This window comes from Solanum pennellii, chromosome 9 (assembly GCF_001406875.1).
Source record: "Solanum pennellii chromosome 9, SPENNV200".
NCBI classification, from domain to species: Eukaryota; Viridiplantae; Streptophyta; class Magnoliopsida; order Solanales; family Solanaceae; genus Solanum; species Solanum pennellii.
The window spans coordinates 1219409-1233677 of NC_028645.1; the positions used below are offsets into that span (position 1 = coordinate 1219409).

Here is a 14269-nt window from a genome sequence, read left to right on the forward strand (position 1 = left end):
TTTTACACCATTGTGTTGGTGTTCTCTTCGGTAGAGTTGCTTAGGAGTGTCAACTCGAGTTACTTATTTATGTGTGGTGCAGCAGAGTTGCTGCTCTAAGCTCTTGTCTTGGGGATCGAAGTTGGTGGCTAGAGTTAGCCTTGGGGGTTCTTAAAGTCAAGATCAACTAAAGTTATTGGTTTAGTGGGCATTAGGATTATTGCTTTGGTTCGTTTAAGTAATAGGAGTATTACTTAGTGTGGAATTAGGGTGTTAATCTCACTGTTGTGGTTGTAATATGTGTTTCACTTTTGCTTGAGAAGATTTAGTGAAAGGAGTTGGAAAATCCCGTGTGGTAGGTCGTGGTTTTACTCCCTTGAGCAACGAGGCTTCCACGTAAAATTCTTGTGCCTGTTTTACATTGTGCTATTTATTTTCGACACTTTTACTTTCAGCTACTATTCTTGCTGAGTAAAAGGACCTGGTCCGTTGACTTAAAGTGGACGCATACATTCCAACACTACCAATTTATTGACCCGGGAAGCAAAGAACGATAATTCGACGAGCTCTTATTTTCCCATGGCGGACCTATATACTCTTGTATTGTTGCATATAAATGATCTGGTTGCTTACGAACAGGATTTTAAATAGAAAACAAAAGAAGCTAAGGTCAAGATAGTGTTGGCTAAGCAATTCATCTACCTTCTTAGTGAGGTATTACTATTCTAATTTTAAGATGATTTTAAAATGTTTAATTTACATTTCAGACTCCGAAATAATATATCATTAATGGGTAGGGAGATTTATGTGGTGCGTGCAGTCAAAGTTAGATGCATCAGGTATTGTGTCGTGCTTTCCTTTTTGGGGCGTGACCATGGGTTAACCTACATTGTATGCGTACGTAGAAAAGATCAAACATCTCATATGCAGTACATGTTCTATGGCTAATCCTTACCGTATACATCACACTGCATTACTTCATGTCATTCGGTATATTCATGGTTCAATGAGTTAAGGTGTTCTTTTCGGTTCTGATTCTTCTATACACCTTGAAGGATATACTCATGAAGATTGGGCTGGTTGTCCCTATTCACAAAGCTATGTTACTGGTTGGTGCAAGTTTAGAAACAATCCCGTATATCTAAATCAATTGTATATGGAGGCTAATTTTGCTACGTCGATAGGAAGTTCAGAAATTGTTTAGCTACAACGGCTATTATTTGATCCTGGTGTCGTTATCACATCTCCCACATTGTTACATGTTAATAACACTAGTGCGATTAAAATAGTCACAGACCTGGTGCAACACGAAAATAAAAAGCATATAGAGGTGGACTATCATTACATTCAAGAATTGGTTATTGACCGTTAGGTTTGTTCTATATGCCCATATAGGATATAGAACATAGAAAACCTAACATATTGTATAACAATAAATATTTTTTTAATTTCTAATTTTATTCTATCTACGAGATAAAAGTAAGATCCTCGTGGTCTTTGACTCACTTCCAAATTTCACACATATCGAGAGTTTTAACGCGCTGTTACAAAACCTAACTCGACTTTTTTCCACAGATCCTACACATGATAACGAGAGCCTTAATGCACCGATTTGTTCGTTTATAGATCTTAGAGATCTTTAGTTCATTATTATTGTTACTATTATTAATATTTCACAATTGCTTTAGCAAAGCTCAAGAAAATTGAGCGAAAATATAAAAATTAGGAACCATTCTCAGTTTGAGAAAAACAACGGTCTTTTAGTTTTTCTGTTAATAATTTGATTCCTTTTACTTGCTTTGTGGAATCTAAACATAATTAAGTACTGATGTGGCATGTTTTGAATGACTGATATTTGACAGATTTGGTTTCTAATGATACTAGGTAAATTACACGAAAATACATTATTTTATTAAGCTTACATATGATCATTTAGTTACTTTAGTATTTTTGATATATACACTACATTGCTTGCCAAGAACATTTTATCTTAATGCAAAATATTCCGCTGAAATCTTTAAGTGATGTTTTTTTTTGTTGCACAAAAAATATTAGTCATAGAGTGATTTTAAGTATAAGAAAGAAGTTGAAGAAAAATCTTCATGGAAATAGTTGATTAGAAGTGACTATAAAGATATGACACTTAATTAGAGGCCTAACTCAACCCTAAAAGGAAAAAACTAACTCTTGGGGGTGAGTTGGACTCATGTGTCATATCTGTTCATTCTCGTTTGGGCTCCCAGTCCACGCACAAGTTGGGCTTGGGCATGAAAGGGGTGTTGTAAAGATATGACACTTGGGCCTAACTCAACCTAAAAGTCAAAAACTAACTCTTGGGGATGAGTTGGGCTCAGGTGTCATATCTTTACATGGTCTCAGATGTCAGACCATGTAAAGATATGACACATGAGCCTAACTCATCCAGAAGAACTAGTTTGTTATGAGAGGTATATCCAAGTCCATATAAGGAGACCACCAGTTCATTTCTCAACCGATGTGGGACTTTTAACCCACTCTAACACCCCTTTCGCACCAATTTAAAATTCACAAATTTATTTAAAAGAAGCCAAAAGAAGGAGTTATCACTACAAAAAAAAATTTATATTCTAACCATAATTAATATTTTAATTGTCACTAAATATATATTAGTATTCTTTATAAATGTCTCTAATGTCTATTGCAACTTTTTTTTTTGGTAGAAATTGAGCTTTGTTCATTGAATATTTAATGAGAAATTACAATATTTAGAGCTTATGAACAGTTACAGAGATATCTAATGCACCTAACAACTGATCCATAGACATCCATAGTAGTGATAGTCTTCCTCCTGGCATGCTCAGTGTAGGTGACGGAATCACGAATCACATTCTCCAAAAAGATCTTCAATACTCCACGGGTCGATCTCCCCATAGATGAGACCAGAGATATGCTTCACACCACCCCTACGAGCAAGCCTGCGAATAGCTGGCTTAGTGATACCCTGGATGTTGTCTCTTAGAACCTTCTTGTGCCTCTTGGCTCCTCCCTTTCCCAATCCCTTACCTCCTTTTCCATGACCAGACATTTTCATGGAGAAATTTGAAGAAGATGAAGTTTCAAGGGTTTTGAAATTGGGTGTCAATTGCAACATTGAATCAAATGACAATTAATTAATATCGGTAAAGGCTCTAGTACTCTTTGTTAATGTGCATATTTATTGTCGATAAAAATTTTTTTTTTCTACTTTATTTTGGGCATCCGTTAGTTTCAAAAAATAAAATTCAATATCTTGTTATGCCTATAAATAAGATAAGAAGAAATATGACATATTAGTCACTGCGATAAAAGAAGTGGATTAATTGTCTCTAAATTAATATTCTAGAAAGACTGCAATGACATACAGATGTTTTTACCTAAGATAAAAAAAAAATTATATACTAACTGTGGCAAGCAAGAGAGTAATTTGTTTGGTTTTTTTTAACAAACTTCACCATTGGTTCCGTATTAGTTATTATATATTTGTTGCTATCAAATATAGCACAATCCTCAAAGAATTTTCCCAGAATATATATGAAGAAGCATGTGGAAAGGGATAAAAGGCAAGAGCAATTTTCAATCATCCTTGTTGTGCTTTTTAACAAAGTTTAAAAATAGTCTCTAAAATAACAAAAAAAAATTGCAATAGTTACATAAATTACTATGACTTATAGTTAAACATTATGCTTTATGAAATAGGATAAAGGAAACTTTGAGAAATGAAAGACACTTCATAAGAAGCTTAATTAATATATTTGAATTCGAATTTCCTATAGCAGAAAAAAAAAGCCTACAAATAATAGTGGAAAGAAATAGAAATTTCTGTTTACGAAAGAGTCAAATGTTAATCAACATTCACATGTAGTCCTACGAGCTTTGAGAGTATTTGGTAGGGGGGAGAATTTGTGGGAGTCAAGTGATAGGTTATCACTTGTCTGAACCTCCCATGTATTTCGAGTGAATTGGATGAGGTTGTTTCTCGCTATATTTTGTACTCTTATATTTATAACGGATTGCTCATCTTCTTTGTGGACGTAGTTCCATTGACTGAATCATGTTAAATCTTTATATCTTTTGATATTTTTCTCGTTTGTCTTCTTACTCATGGTCTTTCGAGGTTTGCTTTGCTAGCTTCCGCGTTACACCTAATTATTTCGATCCTAACCAAAAAATGCACTTAAACTGTGCGAAATTGAATGTTTTTGTTCAATCTTGCATAGCTAAGGTCATTTTCAGACCTTTTCCTTTCTCTTACTCCAACTCAGGTGATTCGAATAACACAAAGAGCATACCAAGTGATTGGTGAGATAGAAGTTGATGTTACGTATTGTTCTTCTAATGGATGCTGCTCAATCTTACTTTGATATTGTTACAATTTGCAATTTTTTCTTATTAAGAAAAATATCTAATGTAGATGAGTTTTTCTACTCTTTTGGTGGTGTGCTTGGGCAAGGTAGTTTTAATGGTATTTGGAATCTTGATGATATCATTTTTTCTTTTACATCGTGTTATTATAAGCTCAAGTTATGTGCTCCGTTAGCATAGGTAAATTTTACACCATCAATTAAGTTACGTTTACTCGTGTTGCATGAGATAACTTGTTTGAAATTGGGGATATTACATCTACATGGTTGCTTTAAAACCCAAAGGCCCAATCTAGTGATCTTCAAGTTGCGCCAGATCTATTTGAAGTCCGCTAGCACTACAACAAAAGAGACATTTAGTGACAATAGATTTTCCTTTAAGCGACATTTATAATTAATTATCGCTGTTGAATATAATATAAGACAATTATTTTATTGGCGCAAAGTAATCATCGCATTTCCTTTATTTGTTGTTGTGCAGTACTTAATAATTTCGCTGAAGAGTGAGTGGGTGTTGTAAAGTCGGTTTATTGGGAGGTTTTCTTTTCTAAAATTTTGAAACATCCGATTAAAATGAATGAATTTCGATCAAGTTTATTTCAATAAGCTTTGGCTTTGCTGTAAGAACACATCGCAGGTGTGAAATTAATCTCTTTGCCTAAAATTCTCTAGTTTTTTTTCTTAATTATACACACTATTTTATTAAGCTTACATATGATCATTTAGTTACTTTAGTATTTTTGATATATATACTACATTGCTTGCCAAGAACATTTTATCTTAATGCAAAATGTTCCGCTGAAATCTTTAAGTGATGTTTTTTTTTTGTTGCACAAAAAATATTAGTCATAGAGTGATTTTAAGTATAAGAGAGAAGTTGAAGAAAAATCTTCATGGAAATAGTTGATTAGAAGTGACTATAAAGATATGACACTTAATTAGAGGCCTAACTTAACCTTAAAAGGCAAAAACTAACTCTTGGGGATGAGTTGGGCTCAGATGTCATATCTTTACAACACCATGTAAAGATATGACATCTGAGCCTAACTCATCCTGAAGAACTAGTTTGTTATGATAGGTTTATCCAAGTCCATATAAGGAGACCACCAGTCCATTTCTCAACCGATGTGGGACTTTTTACCCACTCTAACACCCCCTTCACACCAATTTAAAATTCACAAATTTATTTAAAAGAAGCCAAAAGAAAGAGTTATCACTACAAAAAAAAAAATATCTTCTAACCATAATTAATATTTTAATTGTCACTAAATATGTATTAGTATTCTTTATAAATGTCTCTAATGTCTATTGCAACTTTTTTATTTTTATTTTTTGTAGAAATTGAGCTTTGTTCACTGAATATTTAATGAGAAATTACAATATTTAGAGCTTATGAACAGTTACAGAGATATCTAATGCACCTAACAACTGATCCATAGACATCCATAGTAGTGATAGTCTTCCTCCTGGCATGCTCAGTGTAGGTGACGGAATCACGAATCACATTCTCCAAAAAGATCTTCAATACTCCACGGGTCGATCTCCCCATAGATGAGACCAGAGATACGCTTCACACCACCCCTACGAGCAAGCCTGCGAATAGCTGGCTTAGTGATACCCTGGATGTTGTCTCTTAGAACCTTCTTGTGCCTCTTGGCTCCTCCCTTTCCCAATCCCTTGCCTCCTTTTCCATGACCAGACATTTTCACGGAGAAATTTGAAGAAGATGAAGTTTCAAGGGTTTTGAAATTAGGTGTCAATTGCAACATTGAATCTAATGACAATTAATTAATATCGGTAAAGGCTCTAGCACTCTTTGTTAATGTGCATATTTATTGTCGATAAAAATTATTTTTTTCTACTTTATTTTGGGCATCCGTTAGTTTCAAAAAATAAAACTCAATATCTTGTTATGCCTATAAATAAGATAAGAAGAAATATGACATATTAGTCAACTTGCGATAAAAGAAGTGGATTAATTGTCTCTAAATTAATATTCTAGAAAGACTGCAATGACATACAAATGTTTTTACCTAAGATAAAATAATAAAAAAATTATATACTAACTGTGGCAAGCAAGAGAGTAATTTGTTTGGTTTTTTTTAACAAACTTCACCATTGGTTCCGTATTAGTTATTATATATTTGTTGCTATCAAATATAGCACAACCCTCAAAGAATTTTCCCAGAATATATATGAAGAAGCATGTGGAAAGGGATAAAAGGCAAGATCAATTTTCAATCATCCTTATTATGCTTTTTAACAAAGTTTAAAAATAGTCTCTAAAATAACAAAAAAAAAATTGCAATAGTTACATAAATTACTATGACTTATAGTTAAACATTATGCTTTATGAAATAGGATAAAGGAAACTTTGAGAAATGAAAGACACTTCATAAGAAGCTTAATTAATATATTTAAATTCAAATTTCCTATAGCAGAAAAAAAAACCTACAAATAATAGTGGAAAGAAATAGAAATTTTGTTTTACGAAAGAGTCAAATGTTAATCAACATTCACATGTAGTCCTACGAGCTTTGAGATTATTTGGTAGGGGGGAGAATTTGTGGGAGTCAAGTGATAGGTTATCACTTGTCTGAACCTCCCATGTATTTCGAGTGAATTGAATGAGGTTATTTCTCGCTATATTTTGTACTCTTATATTTATAGCGGATTGTTCATTTCCTTTGTGGACGTAGTTCCATTGACTGAATCATGTTAAATCTTTGTATCTTTTGGTATTTTTATCGTTTGTCTTCTTACTCATTGTCTTTCGAGGTTTGCTTTGTTAGCTTCCGCGTTACACCTAATTATTTCGATCCTAACCAAATGCACTTAAACTGTGCGAAATTGAATGTTTTTGTTCAGTCTTGCATAGCTAAGGGCATTTTCAGACCTTTTCCTTTCTCTTACTCCAACTCAGGTGATTCGAATAACACAAAGAACATACTAAGTGATTGGTGAGATAGAAGTTGATGTTACGTATTGTTCTCCTAATGGATGCTGCTCAATCTTACTTTGATATTGTTACATTTTGCATTTTTTCTTATTCAGAAAAATATCTAATGTAGATGAATTTTTCTACTCTTTTGGTGGTGTGCTTGGGCAAGGAAGTTTTAATGGTATTTGGAATCTTGATGATATCATTTTTTCTTTTACATCGTGTTCTTATAAGCTCAAGTTATGTGCTCCGTTAGCATAGGTAAATTTTACACCATCAATTAAGTTGCGTTTACTCGTGTTGCATGAGATAACTTGTTTGAAATTGGGGATATTATATCTACATGGTTGCTTTAAAACCCAAAGGCCCAATCTAGTGATCTTCAAGTTGCGCAGATCTATTTGAAGTCCGCTAGCACTACAACAAAAGAGACATTTAGTGACAATAGATTTTCCTTTAAGCGACATTTATAATTAATTATCGCTGTTGAATATAATATAACACAATTATTTTATTGGCGCAAAGTAATCATCGCAAAATCCTTTATTTGTTGTTGTGCAGTACTTAATAATTTCACTGAAGAGTGAGTGGGTGTTGTAAAATCGGTTTATTGGGAGGTTTTCTTTTCTAAAACTTGAAACATCCGATTAAAATGAATGAATTTCAATCAAGTTTATTTCAATAAGCTTTGGCTTTGCTGTAAGAACACGTCGCAGGTGTGAAATTAATCTCTTTGCCCAAAATTCTCTAGTTTTTTTTCTTGATTATATATATGTATATGTGTGTGTTTGAATACTTGTATACTTAGGTTGATTCATCCAAAAGCTTTCTTTGACTGTGCTTAGCTTTGTGATCATCAGGTTTTGCCCCCAGTTGTGCCGGCATTTTATGGTAATGTTCTTTAACATGCTTTGTGTTTATGAAAATTAATTTATAGAGATATGAATTTTAAGAAAAAAGAAAGATTTTTCTTGTATTTGTTTTTGACTTGTTTTAATGGTTCTGTAAATCTTTCCTATTCTTAAACTGCTTTCACATGCTTATCCTTTGGCCAAGGATTTGTCGAAAATAATTTATACAGAAAAAGTAAGATCTTTTATGGCTTTGCTTTCTTTTTTGAATCTTCTTTGATGTGGTTTTCCTTGGGATAATGGTCTATCCTATGTAGTTCTTTACCTATCCTCCCACACCTTACTTGTGAGATTACACAGAGTAATGTTCTTTAATTATTTTTTTTGGTTTTGTAAATATTTCCTTTTCTGATCTGATTTTATTTTATCTCCTTGTGTCGAGGGTCTATCGGGAATAGTCCCTCTACCTCCGAAAGTAAGTGTCGTGAGGTTTTTGTAGACTCTACCTCCCCAAAAACTCACTTGTGTCGTGCTTTCCTTTTTGGGGCGTGACCATGAGTTAACCTACATTGTATGAGTACGTAGAAAAGACCAAACATCTCATATGCAGTACATGTTCTATGGCCAATCCTTACCGTATACATCACATCGCATTACTTCATGTCATTCGGTATATTCATGGTTTTATGAGTCAAGGTGTTCTTTTCGGTTCTGATTCTTCTATACACCTTGAAGGATATACTCATGAAGATTGGGCTGGTTGTCCCTATTCACAAAGCTATGTCACTGGTTGGTGCATGTTTAGAAACAATCCCGTATATCTAAATCAATTATATATGGAGGCTAATTGTGCAACGTCGATAGGAAGTTCAGAAATTGTTTGGCTACAACGGCTATTATCTAATCCTGGTGTCGTTATCACATCTCCCACATTGTTACATGTTAATAACACCACTGCGTTTATAATAGTCACACACCTGGTGCAACACGAAAATACAAAGCATATAGAGGTGGACTATCATTACATTCAAGAATTGGTTATTGTCCGTTAGGTTTGTTCTATATGCCCATATATGATATAGAACACAGAAAACCTAACATATTGTATAACAATATATATGTTTTGAATGACTGATATTTGACAGATTTGGTTTCTAATGATACTAGGTAAATTACACGAAAATACACTATTTTATTAAGCTTACATATGATCATTTAGTTACTTTAGTATTTTTGATATATACACTACATTGCTTGCCAAGAACATTTTATCTTAATGCAAAATACTCCGCTGAAATCTTTAAGTGATGTTTTTTTTTGTTGCACAAAAAATATTAGTCATAAAGTGATTTTAAGTATAAGAAAGAAGTTGAAGAAAAATCTTCATGGAAATAGTTGATTAGAAGTGACTATAAAGATATGACACTTAATTAGAGGCCTAAGTCAAACCTAAAAGGAAAAAACTAACTCTTGGGGGTGAGTTGGACTCATATGCCATATCTTTACATGGTATCAGAGTCATGTTCATTCTCGTTTGGGCTCCCAGTCCACGCACAAGTTGGGCTTGGGCGTGAAGGGGTGTTGTAAAGATATGACACTTGGGCCTAACTCAACCCAAAAGGCAAAAACTAACTCTTGGGGATGAGTTGGGCTCATGTGTCATATCTTTACATGGTTCAAACCATGTAAAGATATGACACATGCGCCTAACTCAACCTCAAGAACTAGTTTATTATGAGAGGTTTATCCAAGTCCATATAAGGAGACCGCCAGTCCATTTCTCAACCGATGTGGGACTTTTTACCCACTCTAACACCCCTTTCACACCAATTTAAAATTCACAAATTTATTTTAAAAAAGCCAAAAGAAAGAGTTATCACTATAAAAAAAAATTTATCTTCTAACCATAATTAATATTTTAATTGTCACTAAATATGTATTAGTATTCTTTATAAATGTCTCTAATGTCTACTGCAACTTTTTTTTTTGTAGAAATTGAGCTTTGTTCATTGAATATTTAATGAGAAATTACAATATTTAGAGCTTATGAACAGTTACAGAGATATCTAATGCACCTAACAACTGATCCATAGACATCCATAGTAGTGACAGTCTTCCTCCTGGCATGCTCAGTGTAGGTGACGGAATCACGAATCACATTCTCCAAAAAGATCTTCAATACTCCACGGGTCGATCTCCTCATAGATGAGACCAGAGATACGCTTCACACCACCCCTACGAGCAAGCCTGTGAATAGCTGGCTTAGTGATTCCCTGGATGTTGTCTCTTAGAACCTTCTTGTGCCTCTTGGCTCCTCCCTTTCCCAATCCCTTACCTCCTTTTCCATGACCAGACATTTTCACGGAGAAATTTGAAGAAGATGAAGTTTCTAGGGTTTTGAAATTGGGTGTCAATTGTAACATTGAATCTAATGACAATTAATTAATATCGGTAAAGACTCTACCACTCTTCGTTAATGTGCATATTTATTGTCGATAATTTTTTTTTATAATTTATTTTGGGCATCCGTTAGTTTCAAGAAAACAAAACTCAGTATCTTATTATGCCCATAAATAAGAGAATTATTTTCCTTTAAGCGACATTTAGAAAATTAATTATCGCTGTTGAATATAATATAAGACAATTATTTTATTGGCGCAAAGTAATCATCGCAAAATCCTTTATTTGTTGTTGTGCAGTACTTAATAATTTCGCTGAAGAGTGAGTGGGTGTTGTAAAGTCGGTTTATTGGGAGGTTTTCTTTTCTATAAACTTGAAACATCCTATCAAAATGAATGAATTTCGATCAAGTTTATTTCAATAAGCTTTGGCTTTGCTGTAAGAACACGTCGCAGGTGTGAAATTAATCTCTTTGCCCAAAATTCTGTAGTTTTTTTTCTTGATTATATATATGTATATGTGTGTGTTTGAATACTTGTATACTTAGGTTGATTCATCCAAAAGCTTTCTTTGATGTGCTTAGCTTTGTGATCATCAGGTTTTGCCCCCAGTTGTGCCGGGTGGTAATGTTCTTTAACATGCTTTGTGTTTATGAAAATTAATTTATAGAGATATGAATTTTACGAAAAAAGAAAGATTTTTCTTGGATTTGTTTTTTGATTTTGTTGTCACAGTTTTGTAAATCTTCCGTTTCTTGATTTGCTTTGACATGCTTATCCTTTTTCCCAAGGATTTATCGAAAATAATTTATACAGAAAAATTAAGATCTTTCATGGCTTTGCTTTTATGGTTTCTTGTCATGGTTATGTAAATCTTTCCTTTTTGGGTCTTCTTTGATATGGTTTTCCTTGAAATAATGGTCTATCATAAATAGTTCTTTACATATCCTATCACACATGATCTTCAATTTTTTTTTTGATTCTGTAAATATTTCCTTTTTCGATTTGATTTGATTTTATTTCCTTGTGTCGAGGGTTTATTAGGAATAGTCCTTCTACCTCCGAAGGTAAGTGTCATGAGGTTTTTGTAGACTCTACCCTCCCCAAACCTCACTTGTGAGATTACATAAATGTTCTCTTTTTTTATCTGCTTTGATAGGATTTTCTTTGAACCGAGGGTCTATTGAAAAACAACCGATTTCTAACTCCCAAGGTAGGGGTAAGGTTTACGTACACTATACCATACCCAAAATTCACTTATGGAATTAATTGGATATGTTGTTGTTTTGAGGTTGATTCTGAAGAGATGAATATCATGAGATTCATCTTGTTTCTATTTTACTTATGAGAGAAAAATTGTGTCAACATTTTTTCAGGGACACTTCTTTATAATGCTTTCTGTTGTTGAAAGTTAATGTATAGAGATTTGAGTGTTTCTCAAAAAAAAAAAAAGAAGTTGTATAGCTTTGCTTTTGATTTGTTGTCTTGGACATAATTTTTCATTGCACATCCTCTAATTCTAGATAGTTAGTTTGCGCGAAAAGGGAATATGGGTTTTTCCTTTTCGATTTGCTATTTCAAGTTGTATAAATGTAACAAGAAGATATCGGAGAGTCTGTATTGATAGTATCATCATAATGATTGACTTACTCTCGGATTCTGGGGTAGATTATGAAGGAATACAAAATGTCACTTTCCTATTTAATATTGCTTACATTCGTCTCGTTAAATTTCTACTTTTTTCATGAGAGAAAGTTGTTCAGGTATTACTCTACAATAATGTTCTTATCGTGAAACTCTTAACAAATGAGGATCGATTTCTTTTGATAACATATGTTAGATTGGCATGATTTCTTCCCCTTATGTGGTACAGGGCCATAGATCTTTTATTTTTGCGTCACTAACAAGAGCAGAAGTATATATTTCAGTGATATAATTTTTTTTTATCTTCAGATAAATAGTTTTCTTTTTTGTAGTTTTTTTTCTTACTATTAAACCTTTCGTCCATTAGAAAAGGTAAAGAATGTAGATGTTTTCCTAATATGCTTCGTATCTCTAGAACCTGTGTGGGTAGTATACCACTTGTATCTTCATGTTTGTTCGTTTTACCATTCACTTATTACTTCTCTTAGTATCCATAGTTGATTTAAAAGAATACATGTCTTGCTGCGCTTGCTTTTTTTGTTTACTAAATGTCAGTGGTTACAAAAAATCTTATTTTAGATATCAGATATTTATGATTGTTTTTGTCATATATGACACTCATCCGTTTTCTGAATCTTTTTCAAGTACTTTCCTTATTTATGCTCGATCTTTCCTTGTAGATCTAAAAGAAAATGAGCACTGATCGGACCTGGAATAGCTCCTTTTGGAGTCAGGAGGAGGACAAGATCTTTGAGAATATCCTAGCGATACACTTTAACGATAACAATCTACTCAGGAAGATGGAAGAAGCACTTCCTGGAAAAACAGTTGATGAGATCAAGGATCACTATAATATACTCTTAGAAGATATCGATGCCATCTATTTTGGAGGCGCTCCCTTACCTACTTTGGTGATGGCGTATGGCACAGTTTAGACCCTCGCCGTTGATGATGAAAGCACTTTTGATCTGCATGATCAGATGTTCTGATTTGCTGCACTTGTTTTTAATAGATGTTTTATGAAATTGTAACTTTGAAACTATTTCCTTATGAAAAGCTGAACATTATTGGCAATAACATTATCAAAGTACAATAAACACCATTTTATTCTCATGCATTTTAGTTACAAGTTCAAATTAATTGGTCTAAACTTTTTAGGGAAACCACAAACAAAAAATTGGTAATTACATTCATCATCATTATATCACGTCAACGCAAATGTAAGGAGCTAACTTATGTAAGTTAATATATATTGTTATGCGATGTTCAATTTCACTTTGTATATTTTCTTCGTTTAGATCACAGTATTTTATTTTATTTTTTGAGATTAGGTATCGCGTTCATTTGTTGTGTGAACTTGATACATTATTTGGTTTATAATGACCAATGCAGCATATTATCTTTGAGAGGAGAGAAGATCAATCCACAATTTTGACTAATATGGTGTAATAGTTGTTCAATGCAAAACTTATAACTATTTTTAGATGTTTAGTATTTCAGATACACGTGCAACATATGTATCCAGAGCTAGTTTTCAAAAATATTTAGAAGAGTAATGAACCGTCACTCTTTTTTGTATTTTTTTTTTGTAATTGGGTTGGTTTGCTTAGACGCATACAATTTGTTTTTCAATTCATTAACTTTTGTATTTCTGAAAATTTTCAAATAACCGTGAATTTTTATTACTGGATATCAATACCCCTCCTAAAACCCGAGATAGCACAAACATGAGAAATTTAAGGAAAGGACTAAAGAAAAAAGTATTAATGGCATCTTGACTATTTGTTTACTTTGTTTTGACTTTTTTTTTGGTTAGTGTATCTTGTTTTAAGATTTTTCTTATTTTGATTTTGGAACTTAGATTACTACAATTTCAATCTTCTATTAAATAGTACATGCCCTCTTTTTCTTTTTTCCTCTTCCATTTACTTTCATTGTTGTCAAAGCATTTCAGTACTTGATTCACATCGAGGTTAGTGTTGATCTCTACTTTTACCTGAGTTTTTGCGAAGAAAAAAAAAATCTTTCGTGGTGTGAACCTCTGTACATTGTATATCTTTCTTATGTTGTGTTTTG

At 33.0% G+C, this 14269-nt stretch overlaps 2 pseudogenes; both read right to left on the reverse strand.

Annotated features, from left to right (window-relative positions):
* Positions 1-5748: 5748 nt before the first annotated feature.
* On the reverse strand, positions 5749-6089 carry LOC107029900 (annotated as a pseudogene).
* A 4105-nt stretch (positions 6090-10194) lies between these two features.
* Positions 10195-10507, reverse strand: LOC107029901 (annotated as a pseudogene).
* Between the last annotated feature and the right edge of the window lie 3762 nt (positions 10508-14269).